The following is a 7767-nucleotide window of genomic DNA, read 5'->3' as shown; positions in this document are numbered from 1 at the left end:
CATTCTGAGAGGCACAGGCATTTTGTTATCTTGCAAACAGTGGCATTTAGAGTCCTTGACCACACAATTGGGAGTGTTTCATGCCTATTAAAAATATGAATATTGTTAAGGAAATCACACAATGTTCTTTCCAACTGTATCTACTAAATGGAAAAACAAAACATTAGAATCTGTTTGCACTGTCTATTTGTCTATGCCTCATGAGTGCGTTGTGTCCAACCTTATTATGCACTAAGTTATGTATGCTAAGATTTTAACTCTAGTATAAAGCCCCTAGTACTTAATATAGGTCTTTCCAGAGACCTATCATTGCTCTAAAGACTGTATTATATAGAAAATATTTCACTCTTTGCTTTCCAATGTTTGTCCCTCAGCTAATCTCCACTATCTGCTCATTGGCTACCTGGAGTAATCCTCTCGCCTCTTGTGTAGATCTAATAAAAACTGGTTAATCCTGCATGGATTAGACTGCAGTGTAGATTGGTGCTTTGAAAGCTCACTGATGCCTGGTGCTCTGCTCTTATCTTCTCACAGCTCTATTTCTTTCCTCTTTCTCTTATTTCCCCCCCTCCCAGCAGCAAATTTCTTGCTGGCCTGAAAGTCATATTAAAACACAACAATACATGGAATCCTTGTTAGAATAAATAGAATAATTTTCTGTGGACTTGAAAACCTACTTCAGCAAACTGCACAAGTTCTTTAAATGGTGAGTTGTGCTCATTAATATTTCTGGTCCTCTTCATCCTCATGACCTGGAAACAACTTTCAGAAGCCAACACACTTAAGTGCACAGATATGCGCTGTGGCACTATAAAAAATATTTCACTGAATTGAGACATTCACAAGCTAACTTATTATAGCTATTTCCTCACTTTGCTAAAATGGAGCTTTATTCCTAATTCTGGCTGGAAAGAATTTGCTAAACTAGTTTGGAGTTTCAGCTGATCAGAATTAAGGACCTGCTGCTGTATTGAAGCAGGTATTCTAAGATTAACTACACTAAAGCACCATGGTTATGCCATCCCCATTTACGGAACTGACTCAGGCCCACCTTTGTAACACAAAAATAAAATAATAAACCTCACAGCCTGGGAGTAAAGTGCCAGGCATAGAATGAGAAAAGGGACATGGGACTCCATAACGGCATGAGAACAAATCTCTTCAAATCCTTAGAGAAAGCCCTTTGGGTTCTGGATAAGAATCTGGCTCTGTGTTCGAACTAGAGATGAGCTGAGGAGGGTCAGTGCTTGGATCTGAGTCAGGTGAAGGTTGAAGGCTGAAATCCAGCAATCTCCTCTCAGAAGAATTCCATAATTTTTTGGATTACACCAAGCCAAACAAGATCCAGGAGAATAAAAGGTCCCTTTGCTCTTTGGATTCAACCCAGATCCAGAATTAGAGAGGTGGGTGTAGAGCTGTGGATTCAAATCCAACCGATTCCAGCTCAGTCCTGACTCTAGTTGGAACATTGCATACCACATGTAACTTTTAATTTGTTGGTGGAGGCAAATGATGGTTGTGAGTGTAGCCTACTCTGTGACATAATTAGTCCTAACGTGAAGTGGTCTGGGATCTAATAATGTGCTTTCTGAGAAGGAAAGAGAAGGTTCTGTGGGAAATTTGCACTGAATCATGGTGGGTTCTGCTTCTGTAACAAACAGTAGAGAATGCTCCGGCGTGACAGGTTCTACGGAGCTCAGCTGGACAGTATAGAAGGAAAGAACCTCTGTGACCAGTGTGTGTTTCAGCATAGTTCAGGGTAGTGATGGTGCCATATTATCCTTTCAATGTATCAACAGTCAGAGGATTTTTTTTAAATGTAAAACAAATGGATGGATGGTTTTATTAAATATTTGGACCATTTGTGACTATTCAGAAAGCTGCTGTTTCCTTGAGTCATTCCGTGTCTGTCCCTGATAAATCAGTGTCACTCTGGAGAATAACAATAAAAAATTCTCTAAAGCAAGGTGTGAAAATGTCGTTTGTTGCTCTTTATAAGTGAGTTTTGTGCAGGTAAAAGGCGCGGCTTGACATTCCTTAAGACTGAAGTCTCCTCTTTATCCAGAGGACAGTTATGGCACAGGAAGCATCAGTGCAAGCTTTCCTACACTTAGTTTGGAGAGGCCAACCTGATGATGTTCACTGTCTGTTAATAGCAGTCCAACAGCCTGCCAGATATGGGGTTGACATGTAAAGGGGGTACCTATACATTAGGAGCTGGAAGGAGACCACAAAGATCTTTTGCAATGACAAAAATGATCCATCTGCAGGTGATGACATTTGGTTACTGCCAGTGTAATTCCAGTTGAGACCAGTGACCCAGCACTCAAAGGCTCTGTATCACATCACCGTTGCCCCATGAACATTTTGCTTTTAAATTTGCAATGGAGATGCATAAAGTTGTGGAGTGTCAAGAGCTAAGGAGAGATTAAATCTCATGCTTAAAGCAATCTCTAACTGTTGGAGCTCGCCTGCCCCATATATGCCTACTAACAAATGGATATAAACTGGCTGTCAACAAGTTTAGGCTTGAAACTAGATGAAGGTTTCTAACCATCAAAGGAGCGAAGTTCTGGAACAGCCTCCCAAGAGGAGCAGTGGGGGCAAAAAACCTAGCTGGCTTCAAGACTGAGTTTGATACTTTATGGAGCAGATGGTATGATGAGATTGCCTACAATGGCATGTAGCTGATCTGCTATGGCTAGCAGCAAATATGTCCAGTGGCTGGGGATGGGACACTAGATGGGGAGGGCTCTGAGTTACTACATAGAATTCTTTCCCAGGGGTCTGGCTGCTGGGCCTTGCCCACATGCTCAGGGTGTAACCAGTTGCCATAATTGGGGTTGAGAAGAACTTTCCCCCAGGACAGATTGACGAGACCCTGGGGGGTTTTTGCCTTCCTCTGCAGCATGGGACACTGGTCACTTGCAGGTTTAAACTAGTGTAAATGGTGGATTCTCGGTAACTTGAAAGTCTTCAAAACATGATTAGAGGACTTCAGTAACTCAGCCAGAGGTTAGGGGTCTATTACAGGAGTGGGTGGGTGAGGTTCTGTGGCCTGCAATGTGCAGGAGGTCAGACTAGATGATCATTATGGTCCTTCTGGCCTTAAAGCCTATGATTCTTATGCCATCATCTGGCTCTGGCCAGTGTTGGAGATAGGATATCAGACTAGATGGACCACTGGTCTGATCCAGTATGGCAATCCCTATGTTCCAGTTTTCAAATGGCTCACAATTTGAGCAACCCACTCATCTTGCTCCTGCTTTTTCCTATGTAATATTGTCTCTGGGTTTTGAAGACCAGCTGTAACTTCAGCTAGCTGAGAGTTTTATACATTGATTGTGGCATAGAGAATATATAATACAACAACTCACTCTGAATTTTGCCGTCTTCCACTTGTACTTACTGCCTCTGTTACTCATGCAGTTAAAGCAGCGTTGGTTCCCTAACAACATCACTGGCAGCTAGGACAAAAAATGTCCTCCATTGGCTTCATGTTAGTGGCTGCTGCCCACCCAATACCATTCACTTCCTCACAGCAATCCCACATCACTGTCTGCTGGGCTTAGTGCTAGCTCCTTTTCTACTGAGTGCACAGCCTGTGTCTGCTATGACTGCAGAAGCAGGAGGTTTAGCCTCACTCTGCCAAACTGGGTTCCTGCAATACTCAGATAGGAGTTAAGTCCTGAGTTTTATGATTTTTTTAGGGATGTCAGATACTGCAGCTCCTATTCTCAGTGCCCCGTAATGGATCCTGCTTCCAACTCTCTCATGCATCCATCCCACAGTAAACAAACAAACAAAAAACACTGGGAAAGAGACAGGATCTCCCTCCACCCCATGAGGCCCCAGTGTCAGTATGTAGGCATCTGTATTCTCATCACCACCTGCATAAGAACTGTGGTCATCATAAAGCATCCACCTATAACAAATAATATGTCTGTGAAAAGCTATGCTGAGTCTGGAACAGTCAACAGTGCCTGGCAATTGCTAGCATGTTAGAGGTGACTTCAGGAATGCATAGGCTTTTACCAGGATTTCTGCATCCCTCAGGATATCCCACTTTACTCTCTAATGCTGATCACCATGGAGTACTCATTTTGTATCTACCATCTTTCTGGCTGAGAGGGACTGGATGGGGCTCCTACTACTCTTCAATACCCATCCTTTCTGGTTCTCTTGACAGCCAGTCCCTTTGCCTCCACCACTCGTTAAACATGCTGTCTTATAGCTCTCACACTGCCTAAGCAATGGGATTAGGTCTTGCAGTGATAAGGGCTAACCCGCTTGCAGGGCAGGGGGGGCTCTAACCCCCTCTGAGTCATACCTGAGGTCTGCTCACAGCGCACACCCTAGCACTAGACGGAGCTTTTAACCGCAACATATCTTGAATGTGATACGTGATGAGTTCTGTGCTGCTCCCAACTTCCGCTTTTGGGGCAGGGAGTTTGTTTATAAACAGAGGGAGGGTGATTAAGATAACAAAAGGCTTGTCATTAAAGTAAATTTAGGATTGTTAGATGATTCTGAAAGCATTGCCAGGCACTCAAGTTAAAAGAAAACAAAGGGTAGAAATAAATGGTGAGAATGGAGAGAGGTAAATAGTGGTGTCACCCAGCTGTCTGTACTGGGATCAATGCTTCTCAACATTCATAAATGATCTGGAAAAACAGGTACACAGTGAGGTGGCAAAATTTGCAGATGATAAAAAATTACTCAAGATAGTTAAGTCCAAAGCAGATTGCGAAGAATTACAAAGAGATCGTACAAAACTGGATGACTGGGCAACAAAATGACAGATGAAATTCAATGTTGATTGATAAATGCAAAGTAATGCACATGGCAAAATATAATCCCAACTACACATACAAAATGATGGGGTCTAAATTAGCTGTTACCCGTCAAAGGAGAGATATTGGAGTCACGGCTAGTTCTTTGAAAACATCCGCTCAATGTGCAGTGGCAGCCAAAAAAGCTAACAGAATATTGGGAATCATTAGGAAAAGGATAGATAATACAACAGAAAATATATTGCCTCTATATACGGTAAATCCATGGCATGCCAACATATTGAATACTGCGTGCAGATTTGCCCATCTCAAAAAAGATATATTGGATTTGGAAAAGGTACAGAGAAGGGCATCATAAATGATTAGGGGTATGGAATGCCTTACATGTGAGGAGAGATTAAAAAGACTGGGACTTTTCAGCTTGGAAAAGAGATGACTAAGGGGGATATGATAGAGGTCTATAAAATCACGAATTGTGTGGAAAGATTGAATAAGGAAATGTTATTTACTCCTTCACCTAATATAAGAACTAGAGGTCACCTAATGAAATTAGTAAACAGCAGATTTAAAACAAACAAAAGAAAGTATTTCTTCACGGTCAATCTGTGAAGCTCTTTGGCAGGGGATGTTGTGAAGGCCAAAACTATAATAGGGTTCCATTAAGAACTAGATAAGTTCATGGAGGATAGGTCCATCAATAGCTATTAGCCAGGATGGTCAGGGATCCAACACCATGTTCTGTGTGTCCCTAGCATCTGTTTGGCAGAAGCTGGGAGTGGGCAACGGGATGAATCACTTGACAAATACCTGCTCTGTTCATTCCCTCTGAAACACCTGGTATTGCTCACTGTTGGAAGATAGGATACTCGGCTAGATGGTCTTATCCAGTGTGGCCATTCTGACATTCTTATATAGAACTCAGATATATCTGCCCGCCCTCCTTCTCCCCGCTGTAACCCATTAGACCTCACTCCCCTCCCAGAGATGAGATAGAACCCAGGAGTCCTGATGGGGTCTCTCTCACCACAGAGTTAATAACAAAGTAAGAATTAAATAAAAAAATTAAATCTAACCATTTACCTAGCCACTTATATGACTTGCCACAAGATGTCAGAACATGTTAGTATTAGAGCTGAGTGGGTCTAATATTTATTTAGTTTTCTTTCTTTTATATAGGAATTAGATACAGTGATCCTGACAGCTAATTGCTAAGTTATCTGCCAAAAAACTAGAGTTTTCAAGTGCCCAAGTAGCCCCTGGAATCAGGGTTAATGTTGCCCCTCACCCCTAAAATCTGAAATGGTGCTCCTGCTTATTGATGGAAGAATAGTAAAGAAAAATACCCCAAGTCACCACTGTCCCACAAAAATTTTGGTACAGACTTTAGTTTTACCACTTCTGGTCATAACACTCTTGAGACCTACAGCCCCCAACTCACTCCAGCATGTTCTGTTAAAAATTAATTGTCCCTGATTCATCAGACCATGGGACCCTTTACAGATTTTAAGCATCAAAAGAGAAATTATCATTGCCCAAGGGCACACAACACGGTGTCTGACCTCAATGATCGTCTTCGGCTTTAAATTATTGTTGAAATTGGGTTTGCCAGGAACCACTGTCTCTGTTATGAATGGTTAGTTCTTGATGGCCAAGAGCCATCTGCCAGCTCCCTGCAATTTATCTTATGACAGTTGCTCTTGCTCTATTAAAGTCTACGGGCACATTGTGGCCTGAGTGCATGTGGCTGGATGGAGTGTAAGACAGGAGAAATTGGACCTGTGTCTTCAAGTAGGCTTCTGATTCTTGAAGACCTGCCTTGTGGTTTACTGTGTCCCAGCCCACATATTATAAACTGCTGTATAGTAATTGTAAGAAGAATCCCATTGCCCTTTTCAATCAAACTCCAAGACCACCAAGCTCAGAATTTGGGGGCAGATAGTTGAGATGCATAGGCTAATACGTTAAACAAGAGATCTGAAAGTAATTTGGCTTCTGAGTGTAGGAAATATCACATGGTTGCCCTCATCCTGAACTTTGTGGGATGATCCCAGTTGGAAATGGCCCACTCTGGAGCACTGTTGAAGTAGCTGGAAAATTTTTGAGGACATTTGACTATTATATCATAATGTGATAATGTTATGATTAGTGTGATGCTGATAATGCCAGCGTGTTGGTTTGATCCCCTTATGGGCCCCACCATCATATTACATTATGGTGACATTGCTTTGAAGATACTCTAGTTCTGTAAAACATATAATTCTTTACTGGCTCCAAACATCACAATAACTATTATAAACTGTAACATTTTGGACCGAGATAAATTCTGCCCTCAGCACAGTACAGTGATTCCCACTCAAGTTGTGCAAAGATGATTATTAATAATTTGATCTCATAGAGGCTTCAGCTGAGATCCAGGCCTCAGTTGCACCAGCCTTATGTGGCTCCCATATAGGGTTGCAACCAGATCTGCTCCCTGCTCTGCCTATTCCTGGTCCCTCTCAGCATTGCTGCCTCCAGAGCCTCCTCACATGGGGTGGGGACGGTGTGTCTCCAGGGAGGTGCCCCAGAGTGGCCAAGCAAAAAAACCCCAAACTAAAAAAATGGCTGACTGACTACCACCCTGACTGACCATCCCTAAAACTGGCCCTGCACGGAGCCTCTGAGGGCATCCTAATCCCAAGGGCAGGGCAAGAGCCAGCTGGGAGGTAGTGGGGGGCTGCAGGAGCTGTGCCAGATCCACTGCTGTAGAATGGGATGGCCACCCCCAAAAGGTGCTGAGGGCTTGGGGGAGAAGTGGCTTACCTCTTGCCTGAACCTCATTGTAGAAGCAGAATTGGGGGGTGGGCCCAGCACAAACTCCTGAGGAGCACGGAGAGGAGCTGACTGCTCCTCCCAGGATGGTGGAGGGGTGGTGACAGATGACTCACACTTACAGTCCTGGGAGAGGTGGAGTAAAGGCTCTCAGGTCTCCCTC

Source organism: Mauremys reevesii, linkage group 10, assembly GCF_016161935.1.
Source record: "Mauremys reevesii isolate NIE-2019 linkage group 10, ASM1616193v1, whole genome shotgun sequence".
NCBI classification, from domain to species: domain Eukaryota; kingdom Metazoa; phylum Chordata; order Testudines; family Geoemydidae; genus Mauremys; species Mauremys reevesii.
Note: the sequence above shows the minus strand (reverse complement) of the source record.